The following is a 20000-nucleotide window of genomic DNA, read 5'->3' on the forward strand; positions in this document are numbered from 1 at the left end:
CGGTAGCGGACAGAGCTTCTTCAAAGCTGAATAGAATCGTCCGGTAATAAACAGAACAAAACTTTCAAACGCTTCGATTAGGTTATTTTACCTCAGCACGGTAGCGCATTTTAGCCCATTCAACTCATTCATGCCAGCCGCTTGTTGTGTAGATACGAAAAACCGGGTATGGTAATGTACTTTATAAAAGACCTATACATACGTATATTTTTTTCCTCTGTGGTCATGAGAGACACTGAAATGCTTTCATATTCGTCATGCTAGCCCCTGCTATAAACATTTAGATACTAGATTTTTTTTTTTTTTTTTTTTTTTTTTTTTTTTTTTTTAGATTTCAAAGTATGTCCTTTTTTCATCATGTCATCTGAGGTTAAAGAGTTAAGAATTTCATACGGGCGAAAAACAGACCACTTTATTCTAATGGAATAGATCATAGTAGTGAAAGAGTTATGATTGTTTTAGTCTGTTTAAGCAGTCTGCGAACACAGCATGTAGTTTTTCTATGACTTTGATAGTGAAGTATTTCACATTGGGTGAGAAAATTAATTATATTTACCAAGCGTTAGAAAATCTGGAGTAAGTAGCAATCAATGATTGAGGGACCAGTTCGAATTCTCCGTTAGATGACATATTTCTTACAGTTTCCTATAGAGACGTTTCTAAATTTAATAAAAAAAAATCGAGATGCTTTCGAAACTGCTATGCTTGCAACTCTATCGAATAACATAACAACCCGAACAACATCCTACCTTCCTTTCTTTCATAACAACCTTCAACTCCCAACCTACCCTCAGACCTTCCTTCCTATGACCCTGTGACCATGGAACAGACTCAATTGACACCCCTCCTTTCCAGTCGGCCTTCCAGAATGGACCTCATTTCCCATTCAGGCACTTTCCGAACGTTCAGCGACGTCACGTCTGAGCTCTGGAGTACCACTACTGACACGAAGACTCGCCTGATTCAAGAAATTTATCGCCGTGCCTTCCTCCACCGTTCCCCACCTTGTGGAGTATTACACCCGAAATATACTGCCCTACACGCAAGGCCGTTTCGGACACAGCAGTTCTTCTTCTTCTTCTTCTTCTTCTTCTTCTTCTTCTTCTTCTTCTTCTTCTTCTTCTTCTTCTTCTTCTTCTTCTTCTTCTTCCTTCTTCTTCTTCTTCCTTCTTCTTCTTCTTCCTTCTTCTTCTTCTTCCTTCTTCTTCTTCTTCCTTCTTCTTCTTCTTCCTTCTTCTTCTTCTTCCTTCTTCTTCTTCTTCTTCCTCTTCCTCTTCCTCTTCCTCTTCCTCTTCCTCTTCCTTCTCCTTCTCGTTCTTGTTCTTATTTTTCTTCTTGTTCTTCTTCTTCTTCTTTTTCTTCTTCTTTTTCTTCTTTTTCTTCTTCATCTTCTTCTTTTTCTTCTTCTTCTTTTTCTTTTCCTTCTTTTTCTTCTCCTTTTTTTTCTTCGTTTTTTTTTCTATTCTATTTTTTCTTAAGTTGATGAGAGAGTATTGGGACGGTTTGGACACATGGAAAGAATGAGTGAAGAAAAATTAGTAAAAGAGGTGTAGAAGGCAGAGGTGGAGGAAGTGAACATGAGGGGGCACCAAAGATAAGATGGATGGATGGGTTGAAAGGGGCTTTGGGAAAGAGGGGAATGTCTGCTGAAGAAGGACGGGAGAAGACAGAAGATAAGGGTGAATGGAGAATGGTTGTGTATAGATGAAGAAGTGATGCATGAGGGGGAACGGGTAGGAGATGGGAGTGAGGGAGTATTTGTGAAAAATAAATTGACGCAGCCCGAAGGGATTCCTCCCCGTCTTCTCCTTTTCTGCATGAGGTGACGGAGAGGGTGGTCACCGATTTAATGAAGCAGCCTTGCTGTGGATGTGCTGTATCTTATGACACTGCTTCTAACCCAGGGCAGTGGGGGAGATGCAGGGATGACCCGTCATCTAGGAGGTGCCAAGATAAGACGGAGGGAATGGGTGGATGAGAGTGGAATATGTGTGGATGGAATTGATGGAATTGGTTTTTATGCCTTTTTTTTTGGGGGGGTGAGCCTACCTCTCTTGTAATGGGAAAAAGCTTCTGGTAGATATATGTGTATATATATATATGTATATATGTATACACACACACATGTATATATATATATATATATATATATATATATATATATATATACATGTATGTATATATATATATATATATATATACATGTATGTGTATATATATATATATATATATATATATGTATGTATATATATATATCATATATATATATATATATATATATGTATATATATATATATATATATATACATATATATATTCTTTTTCGTTTCCTTATTTTTTCTCTTTCTTTTTCTTTTTCTTTTTTTTCTGTTGCTGCTTCTGCTGCTTCTTCTGCTGTTATTCTTCTTACTCTTCTTATTTTACTTCTGTTGTTACTGCTGGTGCGCATTTCTTTATTACTTTTTCCTTCACTTCGAACCTCCCTCTCCATCTCTTAAGGGCAATTGGATCTTGGTCTGAACGCAGTCTCGAGTGACGGTGACTCAATTTAGGCTTGTGTCCGTTCTTCCAGCAATTTGTTAGATTCTATCATTTCACGCCCTGTTTTTTAATAAAAACATCTACAGTGGCCCACAGAACCGCAAGAATTTAATATATAACACAACTCAACAGAACGAAATATCTCTTAGCAAAACTGACGTAACTGGTTTTTGTTCTTTGCGTCATCAAGGTAGTTTCACACCGTAGGAAGGGGTTCTGCAGTGATTCAGTGAAATCACCCGGAAATGGAAAACATCCACGAACGTGTACTAATATAATTTAGTGTGTGATTGGTAGGCAATCACCAGGAGGGGCTTGCTGCAGTTAATGACATCACCTTTATTCTGACTGGCGTACATCTGTAGCCATCGGGGATCGAATCGAAGTCAATATATTTATTAGACGATTTTGTAGCTCAACACACCGTGAGTACACAGTTATGGTCTCTGGTGTCTATAAAACAATACCTTCTAAATCCTAATAAAGTTGTATCCAAATGAAATTGACAACCAGTTCCAATTTCACAAACCTATTCGATAAAGAAAGTCAATACATTTATTAGACGCTTTTGTAGCTCAACACACCGTGAGAACACAATTTTGGTCTCTGGTGTCTATAAAACAACACCTTCTAAATCATAATATCGTGGTATCCAAATGGAATTGACAACCAGTTCCAATTTCACAAACCTATTCGATAAAGAAAGTCAATACATTTATTAGACGCTTTTGTAGCTCAACACATCGTAAGAAAACAATTTTGGTCTCTGGTGTCTATAGAACAACACCTTCATAATCATAATATCGTGGTATCCAAATGGAATTGACAACCAGTTTCAATTTCACAAACCTATTCGATAAAGAAAGTCAATACATTTATTAGACGCTTTTGGTCTCTGGTGTCTATAAAACAACACCTTCTAAATCATAATATCGTGGTATCCAAATGGAATTGACAACCAGTTCCAATTTCACAAACCTATTCGGTAAAGAAAGTCAATACATTTATTTGACGGTTTCGTAGCTCAGCAAACCGTGAGAACACAATTTTGGTTTCTGGTGTCTATAAAACAACACCTTCTAAATCATAATATCGTGTTATCCAAATGGAATTGACAGCCAGTTCCAATTTCACAAACCTATTCGATAAAGAAAGTCAATACATTTATTAGACGCTTTTGTAGCTCAACACACCGTGAGAACACAATTTTGGTCTCTGGTGTCTATAGAACAACACCTTCTAAATCATAATATCGTGGTATCCAAATGGAATTGACAACCAGTTCCAATTTCACAAACCTATTCGATAAAGAAAGTCAATACATTTATTAGACGCTTTTGGTCTCTGGTGTCTATAAAACAACACCTTCTAAATCATAATATCGTGGTATCCATATAAAATTGACAACCAGTTCCAATTTCACAAACCTATTCGATAAAGAAAGTCAATACATTTATTTGACGGTTTCGTAGCTCAGCAAACCGTGAGAACACAATTTTGGTTTCTGGTGTCTATAAAACAACACCTTCTAAATCATAATATTGTGTTATCCAAATGGAATTGACAACCAGTTCCAATTTCACAAACCTATTCGACAAAGAAAGTCAATACATTTATTAGACACTTTTGTAGCTCAACACACTGTAAGAAAACAATTTTGGTCTCTGGTGTCTATAGAGCAACACCTAAATCATAATATCGTGGTATCCAAATGGAATTGACAACCAGTTCCAATTTCACAAACCTATTCGATAAAGAAAGTCAATACATTTATTAGACGCTTTTGTAGCTCAACACACCGTAAGAAAACAATTTTGGTCTCTGGTGTCTGTAGAACAACACCTTCTAAATCATAATATTGTGGTATCCAAGTGGAATTGACAACCAGTTCCAATTTCACAAACGCTTTTGTAGCTCAACGCACCGTGAGAACACAATCTTGGTCTCTGGTGTCTATAAAACAACACCTTCTAAATCATAATATCGTGGTATCCAAATGGAATTGACAACCAGTTCCAAGTTCACAAACGCTTTTGTAGCTCAGCACACCGTGAGAACACAATTTTGGTCTCTGGTGTCTATAAAACAACACCTTCTAAATCATAATATCGTGGTATCCAAATGGAATTGACAACCAGTTCCAATTTCACAAACCTATTCGACAAAGAAAGGTTTCTGAAACGTACCGCCTCGAGACCGAGACCAATTAACGCTGCTACGCGCAAGGCTGGAGGATCCCATTCCGGGGCCCCGTCGCGCAGACACGTAAAACGCGCTCGGAATGTCTCCCGAAGTTGTTTAATTCGCCCCAGGGGGGGGAGGGTGAAGTGGCAGAGCGTTCTTGTTCCTCAGAGGATGGGGCTTGTCAGGGGCTTCCTGTGGCTCTTAAGGGACCGTGCACTGCTAAGGGAGGTGCTATACAAAGCCCAAGATGGCTCTAGTTCCGCTGTGGATGAAGCTTGTCAGGAGTCAGAAGAGGCTGCTTAAGGGCAGTAGATGGCTGCCAGGAAGCTCTGGATGACTGTCATGGAGTTGTGAATGGATGCTAAAGTTCTGACGGTAGCTGCGAAAGGGTTGTGAATGGATGCTAAGGGTTTGTGGGTAGTTAATAAGGAAATGTAGGTGGTTTCATGGTGCTAAGAGAGAATACCAAAGGTTCGTGTAGGGTTGCTCAAGGTCTTTAGGAATCTCATAGTGATTACGCATGGCTGCCAATGGTTTTTGAAGGGCTGGTAAGGGGCCGTCAGTAGATGCTAATTGGCTATAGGAAACTACTAGAGTATGTATGATTACTAAGGAGATATGGGTAGTCATAATGAAGTTGCTGCTACGGGGCTGTGTGTGGTTTCTAAACGGGTATTGGTGACTGTTATAGAGCTTTCGGTGCCTGAGGCTAGAACAGGAAGGATTATTGCTAGTTGAGTAAGGATCCACGAAGAACTAAGATGGCAAGGAAACAATGACTGGTGGATGGGATCAAAAGGGATGGGAGTGGGTACGTACCTTAGCTGGCCACCTCCTTAGAAGAGGGAAGAGGACCTTGGACCTTGGTGTGTAGATAGATAGAATAAAGGTTGCAAATCAATATCAATATATGATAGTATGGATTGCTTTAGGCTATTAAGGAGTGAATCTAATCAACGAAATTGAATCAAAGCAAGAATCGCTACGTGTATAGGGTTACTGTACTTTGACAAAGCTGTAATATACAAGGTGTCTCAAAAGTCACTGTGCTTTTAAGAAATGTGAGAAATTAAATAAAACACCTTTGTAAAATAGGTCTATCTCAAAAGAAATATATGAAAAAGAATTGACCTTAAATCTTCAGTTCAGTTTTCTCCATGTTCTCCATACATGCATACATACATACATACGTACATACATACATACATACATAGAGAGAGAGAAAGAGAGAGAGACAGACAGACACACACACAGAGGGAGAGAGAGAGAGGGAGAGGGAGAGGGAGAGGGAGAGGGAGAGGGAGAGGGAGAGGAATAGGAAGAGGAAGAGGAAAAACAAGAAGAAGGGAGAGAAAGGAAGAGGAAGAGAGAACTACACTCAGCTCTCCCTGATAGGAGTTGCCAAGCCAGGTATGTGATGGCATTAAGGTTGGTTCTCAATTCATTCCCTAGAAATGGTATTCTCAGCTTTCTGAAATACTACGGATCCGCATCATTCCCAAAGCTCTTTATGGCCTTGAAATGAAAGTAGCTAATTCAGGTTTAATTACACTCCACTCTTCCGAGCTATCTCTCCATGCCAGTTTGTTTTAGAAGAGATGTAACTACTTTTCCTTCCATTTGAGAGGAGGAAATCAGGAATGTTGTGAGATATAATGATAAAAGGTCGCCTCTTCCATTGTGCATTCCTCTTTTTACCACCAAATGACTGGTGCTCAACTAAATAAAAACTTCCAAGTGGTTCCACTGGATCATGGGGTTAATCAAAATATTTTTGACGTGTTTAGTCCTTATATGGTTTTCAACTAGTGTATATATATATATATATATATATATGTGTGTGTGTGTGTGTGTGTGTGTGTGTGTGTGTGTGTGTGTGTGTGTGTGTGTGTGTGTGTCATTATGACAAATGGAAATAAGCTCCACCGCAAGGACTCGAACCTTTACCTTAGCGAGTGCTTATTATAAAGGAAAGACGATAGCCTTGAGCCTGCCAGGCCGTACAAAAGGACCGACCCGATCTACGTACTACCAAGTTCGTATGCCGCCAGGACCTACCTTTTTGCGTTACCATATTTACTGTCTATTTCATTTAGAGATGCATTCATTGAGCTCTGCCTACGAACTTTGTTTGGACAAGTAAACCCCGACAATTTCTATCTACTCCTAATTGGTTTAGAATTTTTTATGTTTGTTCAAAGAAAACCTCTGGTTTATCTTCTTATTTTTTTAAGGAGACGTGTCCTTAGAAACCTTAAAAGACTCCGTTTCCCTCTTTATGGTGGGCTTAATTCCAGTCTAGATGTAGCCAATTCCACCTCCGTGCCAGCCTCAACTTTAAGTTTGTCAGCCTCAATTCTTTCCGCTGCGGTTTGTTTGTTAGCCTCAATTTTGAATATTTCCATTTCCACCTCTATCCCTAATCATCTTCACGTGCTGATTAACCAAACTCTGTGGTCTCGGAACTTTGAACTTGAAAACTCATGATGGTAAAATGTGTGTTGGCATGGTGTATATATATATATATATATATATATATATATATATATATATATATATATATTGTCAGTGTATTTGAGCAGGAGTTTTTCTCTAATGCATATGGAAAATACCTTTAAGAAAATTATTAATGCACAACTAGCCATCACTTTTAATGAAACATGCATATATATATATATATATATATATATATATATATATATATATATATATATATATATATATGTATATATGTATATATATATATATATATATATATATGTATATATGTATATATGTATATATGATATTCCTATATATATATATGTATATTTATATATATATATATATATATATATATGTATATATTATTTGATTATCTATTTGTAACCATATTTACATTATGTATAATAGAATGTATTTTGTTTGTATAGATATGCCAGATGCGTTACACGTCTTCGCGCTCAAAATCTGTAGCTAGCGCGTCAGTATCGATGACGGTCTTGTTGAGGACGCACGCATTTGTGTTTGTGTCATTTTGTGTTTGTATCCAAATATAAACTTTACGTCTGTATTTGCGCACTCATTAGCCACCCCGATACATTAAATGGTAGCAGACTCTATTCCTATTCTTGAAGTCCCGAGTTCAAAACTCCGCGACTGATGCATTTGATTGTTTAAAAGATGTCACTGAAACAGGTGATTCATCCTATTCAATGACTCTTGGTGTTGGAAGGCATTACTGATTTTATTAACATAAAGTGGGTTTTCTTTACATTTTAAACCCAGGGCGCTGTTTTCATATCTTATTATGGCTAAAGATAGATGAATTTGTTCGCTTAAAAATCAGAGTAAGCAAAACCCAGTCTCGGTCGATCAAGATCCCCCATTTTTTTCTTTCTTCCAAGTCTCATTAGATACTTAAATTGTTTGAAGTTAATCTTAATAGAAATTTGCAAAAAGTATCATTGGGGTCAAGAAGATAAGGTCGCATTCCCTGCTCTTGCTTCACCATACTCTATGGCAGTGGTTCTCAGCCTGTGGTTCATGGAACCCTATTGGGCCACGAGGATCAATAAAAGGGGCCACCAACTGAAAGTCACTAGCAGTTAGTGGATGCAAAATGATTAAATTTAGTGTTGAAGTCATCTCCGGGGGGTTAAACAATAGCAATGCATAAGTACGAGGTATACGTGAAAATAGGTTGAGAACCCCGGCTCTATGGTTTTCAATACCAACGTAGTGAAGGTGAAGGCTCCGGACAATGTTACTTTTCTGGAATGAGAAACGATTAGATTTAGTGTCAAAGTCATCTCCAGGAGGTTAAACAATAGCAATGCATAAGTACGAGGTATACGTGAAAATAGGTTGAGAACCCCGGCTCTATGGTTTTCAATACCAACGTAGTGAAGGTGAAGGCTCCGGACAATGTTACTTTTCTGGAATATGCTCAGGAACCCATTATAGTTTAGTGGCAGCCATAACTCGCAAACCTCAATATGAGACGAACACAAAAGGTCTTTATGAGCTACCAGACCAGAAACTTCCGATATAGGGCCCGGCTGTCGTAGCTCATAACCAGAGGCCAAGTCTATTGAAAAAGGGCTTAGGGTCCACCCAGTGCCCGTTGTGTGGGAGTAATACAAAGGTTCTCACGCGAAGATCAAATGTCCCTTTGGAAACGCGGAGGTCAAATGAGCTTCTGGAAGACTCAAAGGTGAAATGACGTTTTGCAGACGCTCATAGCCTTTCCGACTCTGAAGTTCTTCGGTGGGTTTACAGACCATATACATATGTATGCATGTTTGGATGTGTACATTTATGTATTTCTATGTATGTAGTGTATTTAAAATGTGGCATTGAATGGACACAGTTAATCTTAAGATATTACTCAAAAATATAGAAAAATAACTGCGTATGAACTGTTTAGATTATTGAAATTTTATGATAAGATGTCGATAGCAAGAGTACCTACGAGAGTTAAGAAGGGGCAAGATCCTTCTCAGTACTAGGGAAAACAGTAAGCTAAGAAATAGAAATAATGTAAAGAAATCAAAACCCAAATTCCGTTTGGATTCTACTAAATAATGCAGATAAACTTAAAGTTAAAAGAAAAATTCTACAAAGAAGGATATTTAGATTCTAGTGGATGGGAGAAAAATAAGAACTAAAATTAAAGATTGAACTTGAAGACACGAAACAGTCACCATATGGTAAATAAACCAAAAATTTGTTGGTTGTGGTGTGACAAGGAAAGAATCTTTAATTTAGCTTGTTGCGCAGACCATATTCCCATTTCAAGGCTACGTATGATAAATATACTTATTGTGTATGTGTGTGTGTGTGTGTGTGTGTGTGTGTGTGTGTGTGTGTGTGTGTGTGTGTGTGTGTGTGTGTGTGTGTGTGTGTGTGTGTGTAGATGTATATGTGTATATGTAAGTGTATTTCGAAGAACGATCATTCATTTTCAGAAATAACGAGAACGATACTCATTCAATGTAATTCTTAAATGAGCTATCGAGAGCAGTTTTCATGAAGGACTAAATCATCGACTTTTTCTTCATTCTCATCAGACATGAATGCAGAAATTTTAATAAATAAAAAAAGACGTGAGATGGAAGAGGGTTGAAGTGATGTACGTCGAAAAGGAAAATTGCAAAAGGTATTTACATTGCGATCCTTAAAGAACTTGAAGTCCCATCTTACAAGCATCTTCAGAATCTAATATCTTCCGTCTGTATACCGTTATTTACAAAACAAGTGTCATATAGATTCATAAAATATATTTCACATTGGAAATAAGCTCCCCTATATCAACTACCAACAAATAAGAATAGGATTCCTAATGTTGGTATGAATTTGATCAAAACTTTCAACTAAGATATGTTACATCAGTACTTGAAATGTTCAAATGAAAGGAAGGCTTATAAGGAAATCTTGACTGTCAATGGTTTCATTATACAAATAATAAAGTTATGGACTAGAGAAAATATCTCATCATTAGAGCAAAACTGTTTCCTTCACTTAATGAAATTACTTGAAGGTAGCCGATATAAAATTCATGAGAATGGCAGTCATAGTAGACAGGCTATAATCCCTAGGTTGGCTCTCTTATCATAATAAAGTAGTACCAAGGTAACAAAAATGAATTATATACAGAGAAGTTTGTTTCCGAGTTAAATTATTTAATTCATTCATCTTTTATCAACTTCGAAAGGATGAGGCAAGGCACATTCGCTCTTGAAGTGTGCCTATATCTGGTCGTATGGGCTCTTTGAGAAAGTCGATAGACGAAACGTCAGGAATAAAAGCTTCACCTCCAGTCCATGTTTCCTTTACCGTGTCTATACAACTTGTTCACATGGATTTTCATATATCTGGTCGCTTTAAGGTCGAGCTTTCCGCTATTGATCCTGTATACCCTTGGTTATAATCTCAGAAAGTATCGGATGGGAGAATGTTTTCAAAATAAAAGGATAGATAAGCTCTTTTGAGAAAGGGGCTGACACAAAAATTAAACATCCACTTGGACTCAATCTTCGAGTAGATAGGCCAGTCTCCTACTGTTGTGCCAACAACAGGGTTGCAGAAAACGTCATCGTACGCAAAAGAAGTAATGTTCTCGCAATAAAAGGGCAGATAAGCTCTTTTGAAAAAGGGTCTGAAACAAAAATGCAACATTCACTTGGACTCAATCTTCGAATAGATAGGCCAGTCTCTTCCTATTGAGCCAACAACACGGTTGCTAAAAATGTCGTCGTACTCAAAGGCAGAGTCCTATTTAGTCAATAGACCTTTATAAAACCTTCCAGAATACCTGCATTGAGGGTAGCTGCTTAATAATCGTAGATGTTATTACAAAAAAATATACGGATCGATGAAGAAAAGAAGAGCTCATACGTTTTATGATGGTAACGTGGAGACTGTCTGATTTTTTTTTTTTTTTTTTTAAGAAATATAACCAATAGTCAACATAAATTGGTCACCAGGTAGCCATTGATGAATTTTAACTTTTAATTTTGAATAAATAAGGCATTTGAAGAGCAATATGGAATGTTTTAGACACTGGCTAAAATGATGAGTATTTCAACTAGGCAATAATGGAAAGGATCAAAGAAGTTGGTCTCCGTAGAGAATTCTCAGGAGCATCTGATAATAATTAATATAATTTGATTAGGCATTCCTGGAAGCCAATATTAAGGATAAAACTTATATATACCTTTAGTATACATCAAACGGCTGATACGTGAGTATAAGCAGTATATGAGATGATTTTTTGTGAACTTAAGAGAATTAAATGAAAATATGAATTTTGCGTGGTTTATACAAAACCGGTCTTGATCATGTTTTGCATAAGGTGGGCCCTCATTTGAATCTACCAGCTGCATTCACTTGCCCCAAAAATTCACACACAGAGGGCAAAGGTGACAGTCTCCATAGCTTATAAACGCTTGGTGTGAGCTTCCGATCACCACATGTAATCACAAAAATTTATACTCAAAAATTTACTAGGAGTAATAAAGTAACCTCCAACTCAACTATCACATCTTTCCATTTCTATCCTTCAACTCCTCCCATTGTTCCCAAACTCTATCCACTTATTCATCCCTCAGCTCTGGACTTGAGCTTTTATACGAAGAATTATTTGTAACGTCGTGTATGATAAGCATCCATAAGGTTAACTTAAGAATCAATTGTTCCTTGTAATGATGTAAATTACCTAGTGGCACCAACTAGCCTATGATGCCAATCTTTGCATTCTTTTGTAGACTCGGTGAAAATGCCTTTGGTTGATGCATCGTTTTCCCTTTGGAAACCAACAGTCATGTTTGTTTCACATGTATGAACGAAAGAAGATTTTTATACACCTTGTTATGACCTCTACAAAATGTTAGCAATAACATAGTGCTTATGGCGTTTCATTAGATTTAAAAGCCTCTTTAGTTAGTGTTGCGAACAAATGTTCTTATATTCATTTCATGTACTTTATGTTTAGGAGTTTAGTTTTAACTCATAAAGAATAAGCACTAAACATGAACGTATACTATGACGAGCTAAAAGATAGTGCGAATCATATTTGAATTACGCAATGTGTTTTTATAACATTTAGATTTACTATTAGACCCCAATGATTAGAACAAGCATTGTTTATATATGTTTGAATATCAGTATTTTGTGAAACCGAGGATATGAATTTGTAGCAAATGAGGCATGTACTTATGTGGTACATACATACATATATATATATATATATATATATATATATATATAATAGCCTTTAGAACACTACTGTTTGATAGGTTCAGGAGTAGCCAACCCACTGTCTAAAGAAACTGAATATAAGGGGAAAATCAGCTCATTTTTTCGATAATATATGATTCAGATTTGTGAAGAAGGATTGGGAAAACATGTCTTCACTGTCAGTGGAAAAAGTCTCAGGTGGCGGGCACACGGAGCTATCGGGAGATTAAACGCGCCAAACATGACACATTCATCTTCATTGGTCCTCACAGCGACTCCAGATCCCCGGAACAGAAGAACGTGTGTCAGCTTCCACCAAAGTGGGACACAGTCCCTATTTAGAAGAACTGGGTGATCGGCCGCTGATGGTAAAGATGAATGTATGTTATCACATAAGCATGCATTTGTAACAACGTAATGTACAAAAGGATATACATGCATACCTACACATATATGCGTACACACGCACGCACACAAACACACACACATACACACACACGTACACATATACACACGTATACGTACGCACACACACACACACACACACACACACACACACACACACACACACACACACACACACACACACACACACACACACACACACACACAAACGCGCGCGTGAACAAATTGAAACAAAAGGTATTTCGCGCTTATACCTAAGAACAATATCTTAGCGCAGGGGTGTGCAACCTATTTTCCCAAAGGGCCACTAGTCACTACTCTGTTGGTATGGAGGGCCACATAACCTTACTATTTCATGTTATTTACTACAATCAAAGACATATTATGTGAGATTATACTAATAAAGATAAGTAGTTTGTTACTGGTTTTATTTAAATTAGGATCACAAAAATAAGAATTATCTGAAACAAATGTATTTGCCCTACTATAAATGAGCAAATGAAAGGCTACCATACCTTATTATTATAATGTACAAACATAAATAATTACTTAATATTGGTTAACTGGGATCATTATCATAAGAATGATCAAACACAGACATTTTCCTGACCATTAATTAGCAAATGAAAGGCTACCCTCTCTCTAAGGGCCACATTATAGCTTATTTATTTTTAGGAGAAAGGGCCGCAATGAAAGCCTTTAAGGGCCGCATGCGGTCCTTGGGCCGCAGGTTGCACAGGGCTGTCTTAGCGTAACTAAAGTAAAGGAAAGGGAACCAGGAATGAGTGGTCTATAGTACCAAATGTTAAATACATATTGTCGGGGAGAGTGGATATTGATTGATTATCATCGAGGTTAAAGAAATGCCAAAGGTCAGTAAACAGGAGATATGAAAGCTCTCCCATGGTCAGACACTGGGTAATAATGCCACAAGACAGATTTATATGAAGCCAGTAACAGGACAAAAAGGAAGTAAGGAAAGGAGAAAAACTTTCTAGAATCTTGAATTCTTGATAAGGATACCAGAAACAGGAAATATTAACCTGAACCCAATCATCAAAGGTCATACAAGTAAGAACATGAGTTTCCTGAGGAAAGGAGGAGAGGCAGTGCAGGTAACGTGATAGATAGACTACTTCCATGATCAAAAAGGTATCTCTGTTTTCCTATGTTTATAATGTTTACTAATCACTGTGTAAGTAACACTGTGATGTTTACATTTACTTGGCGTGGTAGCTCGTTTAAGGACCTCTCCAATAGTACATCACGTTTTTGTCCATGTAAGTAATTTGATATTCCTACTCTTGTGCCTTTAGTAATGAATCTTAGACAGAAAACATCCAGAAAATTGATTTTCTGAGTCCAGTGAAGGTTCTAGCAATATGTTTTCAAGATTTTAGTTCTTTTCCTACATAAGTATGTATTCAAGTGATTATGTATGCACACATAAATGCATGTATGTACACGTGTATATATATACGCGTGTTTGAATGTGTGGACATATATATGCATGTTTGTGCATGTATAAATAGAAGCATGTATGTGTGAATAAATAGAGAAGGTTCAAGTACTATCAATAGAAATTAAATCTAGAAAAGCAACTGGATTAGATGCATGCCATTTGGAACATCTGACAAGAAGTAGATCAGTGTTGGTGAGATTCTTCAAAGTATGTCTAAAGAAAGTAGGTGCCCCCCTGGATAACAGGGAGGTATGTATAGTCCCACTATACTGTACAAGGAAAATAGAGACAAGTATGAATGTAAATTTAAAAGGATCAGTTAATTTAGAGAGGACGGTAAAGTATATGGACGTGTGAGACTTATTGACCCACTGTCGGAGAATGAGATAAGAAGGACAGAAAATATGTATATTTCGACCACTATCTGTGGTCCTCTTCATTCTACTGAATATGACCACAGATAGTGGTCAAAATATACATATTTTCTGTTCTTATTATCTCATTCTCCGAAAGTGGGTCAATAAGTCTCACTTTACAAATGTGCTACTACATTATACCTTCCTATATGGACGAGTGTTACTTGAGATGATTAGGTTAGTAATACAGTGGGTGACTGAGATTGAGTTATGTAGGAATAAAAAAAAAAAAAGTGGTGTGTAGATCTTTTTGAGTCAAGACAAGAATATAACAAGCATTTACCGCAAGAGGCACAAATGTTTTCGGGCATTCATAGACTTGGAGAAGGTGCATGATATGGCTGTCAGAATGAGGAACATGTTACAAATATACATCAAATCGTGGAGTCTGCTGAAGGTAGTCAGAATTTTTTTAATGAGAAGTAGGGCATGTATGAGTTTCGGAAACGGAGAGAGTTAATGGGATGAATGTGGGTCTGAGGTATAGTTGCGTGATGTCGCCGTGCTTGTTTAACGTGGAGTGGTAAAGAAGATAAGAGTAAAAATGCTAAGTAGATATGTCACATAAACGAGTGAATTAGGAGAACGTAAAGAATGAAATAGATTTTATTTACGGAAGACGTACTTATGCCTGATTCGAAGGAAGGCTGATGAAATTGGTGACTGAGTTTGGAGTAGTATATGAAAAAATATGAGTATTTGTGGGTAAATTAAAGTAATAAGATATACAAATATGATGGTGGCAAGTTGAAAATAAATATGAATGGGGAAAGTCTTTAGAAAGAGTTTTAAATCTGTGGGATCACAACTGTGAACGAAGGAGTGAAAATGGAGGTTGTGTGTGTGTGTGTGTGTGTGTGTGTGTGTGTGTGTGTGTGTGTGTGTGTGTGTGTGTGTGTGTGTGTGTGTGTGTGTGTGTGTGTGTGTGTGTGTGTGTGTGTGTGTGTGTGTGTGTGTGTGTGTGTGTTTGTGTGTGCGTGTGTGTGTGTGGATGTAGCCGTGTATTTGTGTGCATATATGTATGTTTTGGATTCAACATGAGAAAGCTCTTGAGATGAAATAGATTTATGTGAAGACAAAATGGAAAGTTGACGTGATGGAAAGTAGAAACGAGTAAAAAGTTGTGGCTAAAAAAAAGTAAAGATTTAAATTCCCGAACAATTGAGAAAGGAAAGTAAACGGGAAAGAGTAAGAAAAAAAGAAGAAAGACAGAGAAAAGGAAATAAGAACAAAGATAATGAGGTAGATGCAGAGGAGAAGGAACAGGAAGGAACAGGTAAAGAAGATGACGAGACTAAAGAGACGGAGGCGGAGACGTGAATCACAAAGTAGAAAACGAAAAAGGTGGAAGTAAGATGTGGTAAACAGAAATGAAGACAATAAGAGTTGAAAGTAGCAGAAGACATGTAAACAGGAGGACGGAGGCAGGAAGAAGGAAATAGAAAGAAACAAAAGCGAGTGCGGCAAGAAGGAAAAAAAAAATCCGATGACGTCATGACGAAGGAAGCCTTTGATCATGTCTGGCCGACAGACTGCAAGCGGTGCGCTGGTGACATCTTGCGGGAAGCTTCTTCACTATCAGTGGCACTGTGCCCATCATTCACCCTATGACTATCATCACCGGTAACATCACGCATCCCACCATCACTTTCAGGAGTATTACCACTTTTGGTAACGTCTTACAAGATACATCTCCAGTGGCTGTATGCCAACCACCTGCCCTATTAATATCATCACAATGTCATCATTGACCTCATCATCACGCTCATTATAATAATTTTTAGGTGTTTGATTCATATAAACCCGCCCGATAAACTCTTTGAACCTAGAACCACTCATTGGATGAATAAAATTGTCTTGCACCAACTATAAAAAAAAAATCGTAACTTGTAATGTACAGACGAATGGCATGAATAAGTTGAGCTCTACCACGTCACTCTAGGTGACATTATTCTCCTTGATCAAACTCTTAGCCTGAAGAATTCTAACAGAAGAGTCATTAGACAGAAAAAACGAAGTGCATCAATGCCGTAATACATCTTACTTACCTAATTATACAAATTACAACGAGTTTTCAGTATCCGCCGCCTATTACAGCGAACTTTACTGACTTCGTAATAACACTGTAAAACAGAAATATTCTTACGTATGGTCATGGTGATTCAACTTCATGAATTAATCTGTATAACTGTCAAGTCCATTTTCAAGAGTAAGCATATTTTGTGAGGAACTATTCGTATCACGTTTAAGGTCGGTAGCGATTACAAACGGCTTTTATCGTCAGAACCTTTGTAGCTCCCAGTCAAAAGGACGTATGTCCCTCACCTCTGGGGAACCCAGGTGTGGCAGAAACTGTGGATCATGGCTGTACATAGGATGAATTTTGGCCAAGAATGCAGTTGAACACCTTCCGCAAATAATACAGAAATATACAAACAATTACACGCCTGTCACACCTTGACGATTTAGCCAGCGTATGCCGACGTATACAAAAACTGGCGAATATGTTGACGTACGTCGAATAAGCTATTGAAAAATTTTTCATAAGTTAAAAACACATTTAATCACGCTGATATACGTCGTAGTACCGCGAAGTCGTCGAAAAAATGTATGCATGCGCCAAATTTGTCGGCGTATGTCCTATTGCGCAAATGCAGGTCATAAGTTGTAGGTACATTATGCGATCATTCACATACGTTACTTGTAAGTTATTCATAAGTCAAAATACGTCGAGATAATGTATAGCGCACTCAAAAGTAATTTCCAACCTTTGACTAACGTGCTTTGGTCCTATATGTAACTTGTATTGGACTTATGTCCAACGCATATTGACCTATGTAGAAATATTTGACATGTTCCGGACGACAAGAGAATTTACTGCGTATGCTTCTAACTTAATCCCATCATAGAATGGTGAGCAGACTTGGATATAGAGGATCCGACAAGGCTGATACAAGAATACCTGCTAGCTATCTTCCAACATCAGTATAGCATAATTAGTTTGACAGTTTATAGGATGCGTACCGACGCACATTGAGTTGTGTTCTAGACGACAACAGAACTTTGTTCTTTCAACTTAATGCAATCATATAACGGTTAATAGACTTAGAGATGGATGATCCAGGAAAGCTGAGGTAAGAATACCTACTAGATGTCTTCCAGCATCAGTATGATCTAATTGGTTATGTACCAACAGAGGTGGAGAGAGAGGTGAACGGAGGGGAAGGAGCTTGATAACACCATAGATCGAGAGGCGACGGGAGTTTGGCATAACTTGACCAGCTATGATTCGAATCCACAAGCGCCGACCATCTTAAGCCGGGTCCACACTTGTTGCATTTCCACGTATCGTATCATCTTTGCGTACCACCTAGTGCTACGATACGGTGCAACAGGGTATTGTACCCACTTATTGCGTATCTGCCTGCTGTATACGGATACGCAACAAGTGAGTACAATATCCTGCTGCACCGAATCGTATCACTAGGTGGTACGCAAAGATGATACGATACATGGAAATGCAACAAGTGTGGACCCGGCATAGGCTACGACACGTGATCGTCGGCGAGACGCCGTCGCACACTAAGCATAGGTTGAACTATCATTTGTTATAAACTGTGAACGTTGGCAACGCACAACCCATTCATATGTACATGTTATCTATAAGTTATCAAAATATCCTGTAGAAGTTACTAACACGTTGTGTATGCGTTTAACTCGTCATGAATATGCTAATTATGCGCCCAAAATTGAAAAATAACCTCAGGATATGCCATCGTTTTAGAAAAAAATATGATAAATCGGCAAATGTTGGCTAAATCGTCATGGTGTGACAAGGCCATTAAATAACCAATAAAACAAGATAATTAGCTTATAAATATTACAGGGCATGGCTTAAATGCTTATTCAGATGAATCTTGAAACTTCAAAATGTACAACATTCCATTACTTCTACGAGAAGTTGACCTAGTTTCACTGACTTCGTTTCTACCTACTTCTAAATTGCAACTGCACCCTGAAATATCTAGACCATTATTCTTAATTCTAATCCTTATCCTTTATCCTTAAATCTTAATCCTTATTTTTTCTGCTGAGGGATTGATCTCGAATTGAGGATGTTGACTGTTAGTGAGACATCTATTGGCTCTGGACCGATTCGTTTACTCTTGTGTTTCTCATCACCTACATATAAGAGCCTGGATTTGAAAAAGAAGAAAATATTTGAAAGTGTGGAGTGGGTTGAAAATGTTTCTTGAGATATACGGTGGCATCCTCACAGTTTGATAAAACTGCCAGCGTAAAACAAAAGAGTTAAAATGCTAGTTAAAAAACTTTATTAAGAACAATTTTATGTCTGTGATCCCAATAGGTCTATGTTATCTTTCTCATTTCTATCAGAATGTAGATTACTTATTAAGTTTAATTGTAGTTAATACTCTTTTTTTTTTGGGGGGGAATGCCCCTCTTAACTATAAGCATTTGTAGTCTTTGTCATGATGACGTCAGATTTTCTACTCATCACAAAGATGAGTGCGTGGGAACGCAAATAATGAGAAGAAACGTACATGTCAGGAGGGAGATAGGTAGACAAAGACGAAATAAATTTGTTGTTTAAGGGAAGACATAAAAGACAAAGAAAATTTGGCACAAACACACACACACACACACACACACACACACACACACACACACACACACACACACACACACACACACGCACGCACACGCACACGCACACGCACACGCACACAAACACACACACAGTCGAGGAGAAGACTCGTAGAAAATAGCGAGCCCACATGACATCCAAAACTAACAATGCTGAAAAGAACTTGATCTTTTCAGCACCAAAATTATTTCACATCAGTGATTTCCCCCAATGCCAGCCTTTCTGATACAGAGTTCTTCCCTCAACCGAATAAAACAGTTAGCGTTATCCAGAAAATGTTTTCAATTTGACTCCATAGCCAAGATGTTCATCGAGATTGTCTTGACCTTTTCACAACAACGACGATCACTTAACTGATTAAAAACGGATGTCATTAATAAACCAGAGATAAAGAACGAGTTTTACTGTACCACATAGGTTAGTTGTAACCTTTTCGTTATGATGGTGCTCCACAAGAAGAGTAAAGGAGTTTGGCGTTGGGAAAAGAAATTAAATCTAGATCAAAATCTAGATCAAAAGGTCTCCTGTCGGCATGCTCCGCCTTTGTAATCCTTTGTAATCTGTAAAATCTGTAAATTACTTCTGGCTGTTCCGAAAGAGAGGA

The 20000-nt window shown here is 37.7% G+C and overlaps 1 protein-coding gene across 3 annotated transcripts in view; it reads left to right on the plus strand.

Moving 5' to 3' along the window:
• LOC143017791 (two pore potassium channel protein sup-9-like) overlaps window positions 1-20000 on the plus strand; it is a 1051580-nt gene that overhangs the window by 903763 nt on the left and 127817 nt on the right. The gene's annotated exons all lie outside the window — the stretch shown is intronic.

The sequence above is a fragment of the Oratosquilla oratoria genome, chromosome 33, assembly GCF_046742065.1.
Source record: "Oratosquilla oratoria isolate Oo_2021 chromosome 33, ASM4674206v1, whole genome shotgun sequence".
NCBI lineage: Eukaryota > Metazoa > Arthropoda > Malacostraca > Stomatopoda > Squillidae > Oratosquilla > Oratosquilla oratoria.